The 14,771-nt window shown below is 36.6% G+C and overlaps 1 non-coding gene across 1 annotated transcript; it reads left to right on the top strand.

The window, feature by feature from the left end:
* Positions 1–8,665: 8,665 nt before the first annotated feature.
* Positions 8,666–8,738, top strand: TRNAA-AGC (transfer RNA alanine (anticodon AGC)). Its single transcript has one exon. It is a non-coding gene; the product is annotated as a tRNA-Ala (tRNA).
* Positions 8,739–14,771: the final 6,033 nt, after the last annotated feature.

Below are 14,771 nucleotides of genomic sequence, written 5' to 3'. Positions count from 1 at the left end.
AGCGTTCATCCGTCAGGCATTAACTTCCGGCCGCCAACTCTCGGCCACAAGGCCTCAACATGCGCTCGTCCGTCCAGCCTCAGAGCGCTCGTCCATCCGGCCTCAACATGCGCTCGTCCATCCGGCCTCAGCATACGTTCGTCCGTTCGACTTCCAATTAATTTGGCCATTCGGCCTTCCGTACATCCGTTTCGGCCGTTCGGCCTTGCAGGTGTCCGGTCGCTCGACATCTACTGCTTGGCCTTTTGTGGCCTCAACATCCAAGTATTGGGCCGATCGGCCTCACAAGAGTTCGACCGTTTGGCCACACAGGTACTCGGCCACTAGGCCTGTCATCCGTCCGAAGATTCTCCAGGGACTCCTGGGCCAGTGATGGTCATTAACGTCTATTGGGAAGTTCTCCTGGGCCACGGACCATTATTCTCATAAGTGCTCTCTGGGAACAACCATTCTCATCCGAGCATGTTAAACCCACCGGTCTACCTTACACGGTATAACCATCTACTTTCTTTAAACTTGAAATTCGATTATATTCCCTTCGTAATGCAGGTAACCCGCAATAATTGCACAAGTGCATATTCGCAAAAAGGGCTCTCCTCAATCATCCTGCATCAAACGTAGAAAAAGTCCAAGTTGATGATAAGAGTGTTCCACCGAGAACCACTATCAACTTGGCCGGACGGTGAGCGGAGAGTTCCACCGAGAACCACTACCGTCCGCACCAAAAGACCAAGTTGATGATAAGAGTGTTCCACCAAGAACCACTCTCAACTTGGCCGGACGGTGAACGGAGAGTTCCACCGAGAACCACTGTCGTCCGCGCCAAAAGACCAAGTTGATGATAAGAGTGTTCCACCGAGAACCACTCTCAACTTGGACGGGCGGAGAACGGGGAGTTCTTTCGGAAGAACCATTGCCGTCCAGCGGGATCACAAGCTCCGAAGACCCATAACCGATCGGTCTCATGGCCTCAATCTCTTGGCCTCCGCGGCCTCTACCGCCCGGCCTCCCGGGGCCCCAACCGTTCGGTCGCGACATAGCCTACTAAGGCCTTAGCTGTTCAATATCAGTAGAGCCTCCGAAGGCGTCAACGGTTCGGCCTCAGCCGTTCGTTATCCAAGGGAGTAAACCGACCGGCCGTCCATGGCCTCATTATAACTTTGCCAAATTGGGCAACAATCGGCCGTCCGGCCTCAACAAGCTCTCGGCCATTTGGCCTCCAAGGTACGTGTTCGACCTCTACCACCCGGCCATTCGGCCTTAGGTACTTAGCCAAATTTGGCATCCAGAATCGGGTCATCCGGCCTGAACTCCCGGCCGTTCTAGCTCCACTCCCGGCCGTCCAACCCCAACAAGCTCTCGGCCATCCGGCCTCAAGCTCTCGGCCACCCGGACAAAAGCGCTCGTCCGTCCGACCTCAAAGATCGCCCATCCATCCGGCCTCAAACTTTCGGCCACCAGGCCTCAACTATCGGCCGTCCGGCCTCAAAAAGCGCTCGTCAGTCCGGCCTCACTGTCAGCCATCCAGCCTCAACTCTCGGCCGTCCGGCTTCAACAAGCTCTCGGCCATTTGGCCTTAGCTGTCGGCTATCAAGCCTCAAGTCTCGGTCGTCCGGCCTCAACGTTAGCCAGATTTGGCATTCAACATTCGAGCGTCCGGCCTCGAACTTTGGTCGTTCGTCCCAAGTTATTCGGTCGTCCGACGTAAAGCGTCCGGCCATTTGGCCTCCAAGGTACGTAGTCGACCTCCACCATTCCGCCAAAACTGGACTGAGGAAGTCGGGGGCCATCTATAAAACCCCTTCGCATAATAAATATATACTCGGGCTTGGGGGGCTTATGTACCGACAGGTCCTCCCAGCATATACCGAGCGAGCGGTTAACACTACCGCCCGCCAAGGTCACAATCAAGAACGAACGTCCAAACGAACGATTGTCCGAGCTTTCATGGAGCGAGCGGTCTTCCAAGGTCGCCCATCCAGGTGTGGACAAAACCCCTTTGCATAATAAATTTATGCTCGGGCTCAGGGGACTTAATGTACCGACAGGTCCTCCCAGCATATACCGAGCGAGCGGTTAACACTGTCGCCCGCCAAGGTCACAATCAAGAACGAACGTCCAAACGAACGATTGTCCGAGCTTTCATGGAGCGAGCGATCTTCCAAGGTCGCCCATCCAGGCGTGGACAAAACCCCTTTGCATAATAAATTTATGCTCGGGCTCAGGGGACTTATGTACCAGCAGGACCGGATGCCCATATGTACCAGCAGGAGCGGACGCCGTACAGAAAGACATCCGTGATCAGTTAACGGACCAGTCATCCATGTTATCCTCCTTAATGTCGAGAAGGTATGGCAGGGCGGACGCCCATGTACCGGTAGGATAGGACCGGACGCCAAGACATCCGCGAGCGGTTAACACAATGCCGCCCGCCAAAGGTCATGACCGTCTGGGCGTACAAACTAACGTTATGTACCGACCGGTACTTAGCAATCATGGACCGAACGTCCATCCGGGACGAGCACCAAGACCGAACGTCCACCTGGGTCGAGCACCAGGACCGAACGTCCAAGTGAACGCCTCCCGATCGCACATGGACCGAACGTCCCTCCAAGCTCAGTCATGAACCGAACGTCCCTCCAAGCTCAGTCATGAACCGAACGTCCGCCCAATTGGGCAAACAGGACCCAGCGTCCAGTGCTTGGTTAACTACATGGTTAGATACTAATGACCCATTAAGGCGCGACTAGGTCGTTACCAGGCCCACTAAAGGTAAAAGGGTCGTTATCAGGCCCACTAAAGGTAAAAGCCCATTACAATCAGTATAAATAAAGGTTTCAGGTATGAGTTCTAGACCAACTTTCCTTACGATGCAACACATGCATCACATATTGCCTTGTCATATTACTGACTTGAGCGTCGGAGTGCCTTTGACAGGTACCCGACCACCCGGCTTGGAGCAGGAGGACCACCACTGGGAGCGCGTAGGGAGAAACTCGTCCGGCCTCCAACTTAGAGCGTGGAGCTGCGTCAGTCCGCCACCGCCACATGCATGCTCGGCCTTCTTCAGCTCGTGGGATTCAGCAACGACCGTCCGGTTTGCGCCAGCTTCCAACGCCCCCGGCGCCAGAACCGCTCGATCTGCATCAGCCAGTGAGAAAGCGTCCGCCCGATCCATGACTGCTTCACCGTTCGCCCGCCCGCCTTTACCGTTCGTGATCGCCCGCCCGGTCTTCCATAAGCAAACTTGTGTGTTTTAACAGGGTCCCCCTCGGATCCGGTCGAACAGCTCGTGGGATTCAGCAACGACCGTCCGGTTTGCGCCAGCTTCCAGCGCCCCCGGCGCCAGAACCGCTCGATCTGCATCAGTCAGTGAGAAAGCGTCCGCCCGATCCATGACTGCTTCACCGTTCGCCCGCCCGCCTTTACCGTTCGCCCGCCCGCCTTTACCGTTCGTGATCGCCCGCCCGATCTTCGACAAACAAACTTGTGTGTTTTAACAAGGTCCCCCTCGGATCTGGTCGAAACACTACCCTTGATCTTTCTTCAAATGGAAAGGTCCAACTCATGTTCAGTAAATCATCGATACTATCTAATACTCAATAGATATGTGGAGAATGTTTTTTGCATGTTCCTGGGGCAAATACATGCAAAACATGTTTCTGTTGCATTTTAGGAGACATTTATGCTGAGAGTGCATTAATTTTATATTAGGAAACTTTTTTTCTAGCTCTTAAATTTTATGTTTTATTTATCATAGTTATTTTATTAACTTGAAATTGTATGTTACATTGATGTTGATGAGGTTGGTTTTGTTTGACTGATGCTGCAATATGCTGAAAAACTTATTCAGGACCATCGGGGAGAGCTTAGGAATGTTTCATATATTTTAGTTTTTAAATTTTAAGAATGAATCAATATAATTTTTTTAACAATATACTAATATTTAAATTAAAATTTATCAAAATAATATATACAATTCAAAGTCATCTTTAAATGATATATGAACTGTATTTATTTATTTCAAAAATTTAAAATCACACTGGTTTAAAATTTAAAACATAAACAATCTAAAAACATATTTAATCTTATTTTTTATATATGATTTAAGTTGTATAATGATAAAATTCTAAGGTTGCACTCAAATAAAAATTAAGATATAAAACTAACTGATATTAGTGTACGCCCAATTAACTAAAAGTAAGAAAGAATAAAAAAACGATGTTAAAATTCAATATATTAAACTCTAATAATATGAAATTCCAACAAATTTTTTTAGATACTGATAAATCAAAATACATATTCAATATATCACTGTTTTTTTATTTGATGACTTATCACAGCACCACCAATGATTAACGACGTGGAGTTATTTTTTTTTCTGCTGTAACACAGTTACTTTTTTTATTTACGATGATAAATTACTTTCCTTCTGATTAACCATAATGTAGATTATATTTACATGCGTAAAACGGTTTTATAAAGGTTGAAATACGATTTTCAAAAACCCGAATTGTCTTCTTTTTTATGATTGCTTTTTACGAAAATATGTCAAAACTGAATTTTAATTTTGTTTTTCATATATTTTTATCAACAGATACATCAGAATTTTATTATTTATTATTATTATTATCATTATTATTTCAATTATTTATTATTATTATTTGTGTAGCATTCCATTTTAATTGTATAAATTACTAAAATAAACGTTACATAGTTAAAACTTACAAAAGATTTCCATAGAAAAGAGATTATACGTTTGAAGAATGAACCTATCTACACTTTATCTTCCTCTTCACGCTGAAACAACTAAAGAGATATCTCTTCCCTAACGCCCCACCAAAATGATCATCGCAAAAGACAAACATACACAATGACAAACATCACAAAAGCAATGGTAAGCTAGATACAAGACAAGTCATATAACATTTATAACATAGCATACATGAATAATTTATATAACTTACATCAACCCAAACATCTTAACATGCAAGGACCTAGACTGACTATTTGAATATTGTATGAAATGTCGAGTTATATTACAGATGTTCCTGCACATATGGAACAATTGTACTACCCCAAGCTACCACACGAGATTGATCCTTTAAATGCCTTTGCCAACTAGAGATATGCTCTCAGGCTACAACCTCCTACTATTCTCACAACACGACTCATTATTCTCTAATTGGGCATGAATGATCATTGGAATGTCAGGATAAACCCCAACTTAACTTCGACCATCCATACTAACAATACTTGAAAACCACCACCTAGAAGTTCCTCCTTGGAACTAATTTACATAACTTTCCATTCAATAAAATTACATACACATACAACTTTACGTATCATAACATAACCCACTTTAAACCATTTTACTTTATCAATCACATAATCATCATCTTCATCATATCATACATAATTAATGATATAGACATAATCTTATTTCCATTTAAACATAAGTTCTTCACATTTCCATAGATCATACAACAAATCAGTATATCCTTTAAAACCATACACAGCAAATTTTGCTCGCCCAGCTAGAGTCAAAACGTCAAACTACTTAAGTTAAGCGAGTTGGCTCGCCCAACTAGCCAATTCTGCTTGCCTAGCTGTACTCCATAATTCTGCAAAAATTAACACTTTTAGACCACCCATAACCTCTTTTAACCACTTTTACCAACTTCTAACACACTACAAAAAAGTAGGGCATTACCGAAGGCCAGAAGCCCTCGGAAAATGCCATAGGCCGTCGATAATGGGTGTTTACCGAAGGCTTATCGACGGCCAAAAATCCTTCGGTAAATCTCTTGTCGCTAACAATTACCGAGGGCTTCTGCCCTTCGGTAATTACCGAGGGCCAAAAGCCTTCGGTAAATACCGAGGGCCAAAAGCCTTCGGTAATTACCGAGGGCCAAAAGCCTTCGGTAATTACCGAAGGGCAGAAGCCCTCGGTAATTACCGAAGGGCAGAAGCCTTCGGTAATCACCATACGAGGGTATTTACCGAAGGGCAGAAGCCTTCGGTAATGACCTGCTGTGGGCATTTACCGAAGGGCAAAAGCCTTCGGTAAGTTGCAGAGAAGCTTTCAGAGAAATGGCATTATCTGTGTAACCCAAACCTGTATATCAAAATTCAATTACAAACAGACCTGCATATCAGTTTTCAAGCACACACAAACATGCATAATGTGCATCTCAAAGATGCAATCAGTTATCAATATCCATTGAACATCAATTAATCCAACGAACATCCACTAATGTATAGATAATGTACTTATAGTTCAAATATAAAACAATGTAACAAAAGGATGTTCTAACATCCAAAGTCTGGAAGTAGATCTAACTAACATTGAAATTATATCAAGTCAAAAATGTTCTAATATCCAAATGTTTCTGTAACAAGTAATAAGAAAATGAAACTAATAATGTACATAACTATCATCAGAATGATCTTCATCATCCTGCTCCTCTACTAATGGCTGGACTGGTGTGGGTTGGACTGATGAGGGTTAGACTGATGAGGGTTGGACTGATGAGGGTTGGACTGATGTGGGCTGCTGAGTGGCAGCAGGTGATGAGGAGGGTCGTGGCTGGGTCGGAGGGATATTTTGTACGTCCTGTGAGGTTTCAGGCAAGACTCTCATGACCAGGGCCTTAAAGTTTGTAAACTCTGCTCTAAGATCAGTGATCTCCTGGTCACGTTGTCGGAGTTCCTGCGTGAGGCGAAGAACGACCTCGTCAGGAGTACTGGTGGAAGAAGAAGGCTGGTGCTTCAGAGTACCTCCTCTGGATGCTGTATAGTTTGCAGCAAGCTGTCCCGCACCATACACTCGTCCTTTTTTCTTCCCACCAACGATGTCGATCCAGCACTGCGTCCTACGGATGTCATCATCTGCATTACTGGCATCATCCGGTGTAGGAGCTGACTCATGTTCAGATCTAACCTGTGAAAGTCTCGTAGAAAAGTCTTCCTGTTGAAATATTAAAAGCAATGTCAGGGAACGATAGTATAACATAAATGAAAAATTAGTAATAGTAATAGTGTTATTTGCTTACATGAGTCTTGCGAGATCTTTCATCAACAAATTGATTAGTTCCCTTCCGAACATGAGTCTGTGCAAAGACCTCATCAACATGGACCGCCCGTCCTAGAGCCTGTGCCTATAACATAATTAAGAATTACAAGCGTACATATGAAATAGAATATACATAACTTATGTATGAAAGAAAAAGTTATGTAATGAGATTATACCATACGAATGGCATGCTCATGAATGGTGATCGACCCACCAGTATGCAGGGTGCCACCCCTTTCAGATGCTCTGTTCCGCTGGGCTTTGGCACACTTATTGCGGAACTCTACTGTATTCCAATGGGCTAGTAAAGAGTTCCAAATTTGTTCACCCAGCCAGTTAGGGCGCTGTCCTGCATTGCGGGCGTCCCTAAACATCTCTGACAGCCGATGAGATGCTTTCATGTGGAAATTTCTATGTATCTGACTTTCATGTTCAGGTTTCCACTGCACCTTCATCTGTAACATTAAAGAGAACAAACATTAATTACAAAACATAGTAATTTAAGAGGGACATTAGTGTAATGGATTGCTCACCTGAAAGCGCTGCCAGAATGGCTTTCTGTCGTCATCAGATATATAGTTTTGTTTAACCATAAAACATAATTTTTTAAATAATTTGAAAGAAAAAAAATTATATATATATATATAACTCACTTATTTTTAACTATGATACTATATAATACGAGATATTCAAAATATTTATTGTGAAGAATAATTTCATGTCAATTTTTATTTGTTAATAAAATAAAAATAAAACTTATGAGATTAAATAATAAATAATAGATAATGATTAAATAATCAATATTGAACAATTTATATTGCCATGTTAAAAACGTAAATGATTTGGAACTAATAATTATTAAGAAAATAAAAAGGAAAAAATCGAAGACTAGATACAAATTAGATCATCATGATAAGTAATAATTCAAAATTATAATTATTGGAATTAAATAAAATATACAAAATATGAACAATAAAATGTTATATCTCTTTGTATATTTTTAAACATAATACAATTTTTAATTTATATATAATGTATAGACAATAATAACTTGAACACATCCTTATAATGGGAAAATATATTAACTTTTCATATTTTATAATTAAAAGCTTTAACGTTTCTTTGGTTCACAATTTAGGAAAACAATTGAAGATGAGGAAATAATGGAAAAATCATCAATACACTTCTCAAATAATAAATTGAACTGAAAATCTATTAAAATTCAGTTTTTCAAAACTGAACTTGGAAATAGTTTATTTATTTTCTAATGAAAATAGATTAATTCTTTTAAGCATAATATAATTAACTATAATTTAGTAGAGAAAAATTATATTTTCCCAATCCTACGAAATACTAGTTAACAATGAACATAAAGTCCTAATAAAATATTTGTAGCAAAAACTTGGTGTTAAAACATACTATCATTATTGAGCTATAAGTGGTGATAGTTTTAATTTCACCAATTAATGAAATATGAGGTGTGGACAGTATAGTAATGAATCTGCAACTTTACTTTTTGGCCATTTAAGACAGAATTCAAAGTCCAAACAAAACAGATAAAATGAAACAATATTTTTCATTCTTTTGTATGGGGATGTAGCTCAGATGGTAGAGCGCTCGCTTAGCATGCGAGAGGTACGGGGATCGATACCCCGCATCTCCATTACTAGTAGTTTTTTCTTTTTTTTATGCTTTTGAAACTTTTAGTATTTTAGTTTGTCCAAACCAAAACATAATTTATATTGTGATGATAAAAAAACTGATTTTAATTATTAGCAATTTTATAAATATATTGAATTTCAATTTTTAATGAAAATGACAGATAGAAACATAGGAGTAGTGCTTAATTAAGACTTGAAGTAAATTTAAAAATCGTGGAACCTGAGTGAACAAAATAACTGTTCTTCCGAAAAAAACATGGAAAAGATAAATCAAGAAAATAAAAGAGCTCAAAAACGGTATTTTTTTTCTATTATACTATGTAAAAAAGTTGTTTTAAATATAATTTTTTCAAAACACAAAAATATTCAGTAATGTTAAGACTATAAAATCACTATTAATAGTCAATGCTGTGCCATTTTACTCTCAAAATATTTGATTATATTAATAATGAGTATAAAAATTAAATTTAAATACTTCTATTACTAGAAAAATTATTCACATAAAGTACTTATTAGCCGAAATTCATTATTAAATAAATAAAGGTTTCAGAATAAATAAAATATTAATTATAATAAAAACAATGCGGATCTATATCTTTTATTCACGGGCAATGAGACGTGTTGTACGGATTTATGATTAAAGGAAGATTGTTCATACTACCTTATTGTGTATGAAGAATAAATTTCAGTGGCTATTACACATTCTAATTTTCAAAAATTATTGATCAAAATCCACTGTTAATTACAAATAATTAAAATATCCAACAAAATAAAGAAACGAAAGTTTACATTTTATCTTCTACCATCTCCTCTTACTCATCTAACTTATGCTCACCAAAAGAAGCATTCAACACAAACAAACAAATCAAAATAATAAAATAACAATTTTATAACCATAATAATAATATTTCATGGAAATATATTTAACATTTTAGTATGTCAAAAAAAATAACATATTAGTTAGTAAGATTGAATAATTTTTTTTAAAACAATTTATAAAACGTTTTTTTTATAATTGATTTAATTAAGTTTCAATTCTGATAAATTTAGATATTTTTAATTAATTTTTTTAAATATTTTTGTTTATTAAATACCAAAGATATTTATATTTTTTTAATTGAGTTAGTGCCATTTAATTTTTTCAATAAGTTGTCCATCATTGGTTGTTTGTTTTTACATTTATAAAATATAAAGTCTTTCGTTAATACAAAAATGATATTGACGTGACTTTTATTCCTTATAGTAAAACTTAGTATTTCATGATCGCTCTAAAGGTATTGATATTCTATTTAAAAAGATTTGAAAATTAGTTGAGAAAAAAGAAGTGGATAACAAATAATCTACCGAAGATCCATATATTTTTACATTAAAAGTTAATTTATTTTACATATTTTAGAAAATATTTGGTATAATAAAGGTTTAAGCTTATTAAGAAAGAAAATAAAAAATTATTTGTATTTTACTAACTCTTTCATATATTAAATTATCTTATTTTTCTCTTTGCATGTTTATTTAATAGACGGTGGGAAAGATTTAAAAAAAATAGTATTTTGGAATGGATAATATATTTAAAATAATAAGATTCGATTATTTTAATATTAAAATGTTTAAATATAACTAGAAATTTCATAAACGAGTTCATTAGTTAAAAGCACAATATTTTTTTTAAACTATTTTTCTAGTATTTTGTCTTCTCTCTTCTTGTTCTCATTTCTTATTTATCTGTTTGAAGATCTAAGAGCGTAGGATTAATCCTTATAACGAGTTCTTCAAATCTAGCCGATCAATTTCTTCGTCTAAGTAAGTTGATCTTTTGTTATTTTTCTAAGTCCAATATGATTTCTTCTTGCATGTGGATTTTTTCTGAATGCATGTGTCATTAGAACCATCTGATCGATGATTATAATAATATAATCTAAACGTCTTTTGATGTTTTTATGTATAGATAGAACATCTTATGTCAACCAAGGTGCGCAAAGCTAAATTTTAACTTTTACAATGTTCATATTTTGTGTTAATTATTGACTATTGTGATATCATAAACTTGCTTTCTTGGATTTGTACTAATTTTTAGTTTTGTTGAATTTCTTATATTGTGATTGAGCATGTGTGGTATGATAGAATTTTGAAAAATTCTAAATACTTCCTTTTATATATATATATATATATTTTAAAAGAATAATTTTTTTATATCAGTATATATATAATATTTCTAATTTATGTATACAGTGAATACTTCTTTATAAGCATTATCTTGTAAGATTATGATAAATATTCAATTAATAAAAATATAATTAATTTTTCAAATTAATAAATTTATTTTCGCTAAGTAAGAAACTAATTTGTTGAGCAACCAAGTCCTAAAGAAAACATTCAACAAAATTCGTCCAATGAATTCAAACATTCACTAGTAAAAAATGACGTTTTTAACTCGTACATTATGACTCGGTTCTTACTGAACCGAAGCATATCAAAAAGCGGTGGCATTGTCGTAATTTTAAAAGCATTATATGCCTCGGTTGTTAAACAACCGGTGCCTAAAAATAATATTGATTCGGTTATCAGAGTGAACCGAGGCATAATCCTCACATAGCAAAGATACGACCTCGGTTGGCATGGACCCGAGGCATATTAGACTCTAGATCGGCCTCGGTTGGCATACACCCGAGGCATATTGTGCTTTTAATTCACCCGAGGAAGCTTCCTGCTCATTTCCCCCATTTCCCCCAAAGCACTTCTCTCTTCTCTGCGTCTTCTCCCTCGCAGCTCTTCTCTTCTCTCTTCTCTGCCCCCACCCTACGCAGCTCTTCTCTTCTCTCTTCTCTGCCCCTTCTCTGCATCTTCTCCGCCTCGCCATGGTGGACGCAACGGCGACAGCAAGGTCGCGGCACCAAGAACGCAGCGGCAACGACACGCGGCGACGACGACGCAGCGGTGACGGAGGGCAGATCTGGGCGCACGGAGGGCAGATCTGCGGCGACGGAGGGCAGATCTGGGCGCACGGAGGGCAGATCTGCGGCGACGGACTGCATTCTTCGTTGGTGGTGGTGAAGCGATCGGCGACGGCGAAGCTGAGGCTGTTGGCGAAGAACAGAGCGGACGCAGGAGCAGCGGTGGCCTGATTGGCGAGTCTGGTGCGGTGTCCGGTCTGCGTCGACGGACTGCGGCAGAACAACCAGGTCTGGTGCGGTGCGGTGGCCTGATTAGGGTTTTTTTGATGTTGACCGTAGCTGCTTTGGGTTTTGCATTTGGTTTCAGTGCAGTTTTGGATCAGTAGAGTTTTGCATTTTGTTGAATTGAATCTGTGTTGATTTATTGAATTGAATCTGAGAATAATTTTTTGAATCTGAGAATTTGTTTTGATTTGTTTTACGTGCATCTTTTGGACGTTTGTTTGGTCTGGATTGATCTGGTTTCGAATCTGAGAATGATCAACTTCATTGGAGATGTTGAAGGTGCTGTTAACTGGCTAAAGAAAAAGGAAAAAAAAAATAAAAATAAGACCCTACTGCCTCGGTTCAGCCTCCAACCGAGACAGTAGAGGCAGAGGAACAATTTCGGTTCTAATAACCGAGGCATAAAGTCTATCACTTTTTACCTCGCCTGAATATGCCTCGGTTCAGGAACCGGTGCCTATCAGCGAAAATAACCGGTGCCATTTCCTCTATCTGTACTAGTGATTACCTAGTGATCCAACAATCCTAAGCTCTCTAGACTTTTATAATATGTTTTTGGTAATGATAATATTACTCGTTCAATAACCCAAATTCTTAGGAGTCAAATCCACAAGCTTGACTAAATCTTCTAGGCTCAGTGTATCTTTTGGAGATCTCTCAAGAATTCAAATTTTCTCTTGGCCAACGAGTAGTGTCTCACCTAGTGAGTATATCATCTTGTGGGTGTATCGTTTATAACTTAAAGACTCATACATGTTCAACTTGGTATTATTGGCTTCAACTAGTGTTTTTCTCTCTTTTACAAGTCATAGCAGGTACAATCTAGTTCTAAAATAGGTAATGTTAAGAAAATAATTTCAAACTCCAAAGCGAATCATTCAAAAGGTAAAAAATGATTAATATTTTGATCAAGTAAGATTCTTGTCCTCTATTCTAGGATTCTTATGATGTACGAAAACACGTACGTTAATTGCATGTGCTCAATCTTTTATGATAACAAAAGTTAATAAACACACGTATGTTTTGTTCACTTTGTTTCTGATAGAAAATAATTAAATTATAATTATAAAAATAAAAATAAATCATTTTTATAATTTAGTTATAAGTAGTTTATATTTATTTTGACGATAATTTTTATTTAATTAATTTTTAAAAAATGATAAAATTTGAAAAAAAAATACCACTGTAAAATCGAAAAAACATGTGGACACCTATAAAAGAAATCATTTTTATACATATCTATAGATATATAAATATATATACTAGTGCAAATATATACTATGTTCACTTTTTTAATAATAATAAAATTATTATTATTATTATTATAAAAAAAATATAAATAAAATTTATATTTTTATTGTAAGTCGATTTTATTTAATTTATAGAATTTTTTTATTATAGATAGTCATATTAAGGTAAAAATAGTTAACATTAAAAAATGTGGTAAAATAAAAAAAAGTTAAATTTAAAAGAAAGTGTTAATTAAAGGGTAAAAAAGTAAAACATTTAATTTAATTATTGTAAGTGAATTTTATTTAATTTTTGGAATTTTTTATTATATATGATGTAAGATTTCAATTTTTATAGCATCAATTACCATAGAATTTGTCATACATTTAATATTACAAAATAGTCAACTCAAAGAAAACCTATAAGTTGTTATTACATGTAACATCCCAAAAATACACTATACAACCATATAAGAGAATAATCACATATTAATAATATTACATATCAGTATTACAAAAGATAATACGTATAGTTATGGCCGAACGGCCTTACAAACTAGCAAGGAGTTAAAATTGTACAATGGCTACAACTAGAACGAACGGTTTACAAAATAAACTTATACCGAATGCTATCTACAAAAGAAGAGGCCAACAACTGACCGAACGTCCTAAGGTTCAGTCTTCACTTCCACCTCTTCCAGTGCTTCTTCTAGCAACTCTTCTCCTTCTGCTCACATCCACATGGATGATCATTGCAACAGGACATACAACCGAACGCACAACACAGACAAGACAAAAAAAATAGGGTAAACTTATGTATTGATTATCTCATAATACTTACTACAATAATCGATTATCAGGTCTGATAATTATTATTCCAGAGAATTTTTCAACAAAGATATAATAATGACTGAAATAATCGATTATCAGGTCTGATAATCGATCATTCCTGCCAGTTGTTTACAACAACATGATTTTCAAATTTGGTTGCACCTAAAACACATCCAAATGACCAAATTAGTATTATTGACATTAGAATTGATTCAAAAACATGTTTATAACTCCAATTGATTACCATTTTTCTCTTTTGGTGAGGAATTAAGTGCACTAAATCAAACCAACACTCTAAAACCTCTCATACCAAATTTTACCCATTTCTCATTAGATTTTGGTGATCTAAGTTGTTACACTATTTTTAAACTACTATCACTTCTAATCGCATCTCACTATTTTTAAGCTACTTCTAAAATATCATTTTCTAAATATTTACAAATAATCATTTTTTTTAAAATAGTTAAATTTAAAAAAAAAAATAATTAAATAAAAGGTTTAAACTCTCAGATCGTCGTATTTGTTGAAGAATCTCAAGTGGGTCCTTTTTTTTAAATTGTCTCAAGAGGACCCATTTGAGATTCCCAACAAATACGAGGATTATTTGAAGGTTTAAACCTAAGTAAAAAAATAATTAAATTTTTAAAAAAATATCACTTTAAGATAAAATAGTAAAAGAATTAATTTAATTTAAGAAAAGTTTATATAAAAGATAAAATAGAAAAGAAAATATGGATATAAAGAAATATTTCTTTAATATAATAGTATAAATAATGAAACTAAAATTAAATCATTTTCA

Source organism: Vigna umbellata, chromosome 1, assembly GCF_029865625.1.
Source record: "Vigna umbellata cultivar VRB3 chromosome 1, Vumbellata_1.0, whole genome shotgun sequence".
NCBI lineage: Eukaryota > Viridiplantae > Streptophyta > Magnoliopsida > Fabales > Fabaceae > Vigna > Vigna umbellata.
The sequence above is the reverse complement of the archived record's forward strand: the minus strand, read 5'-3'. Positions and strand labels throughout refer to the sequence as shown.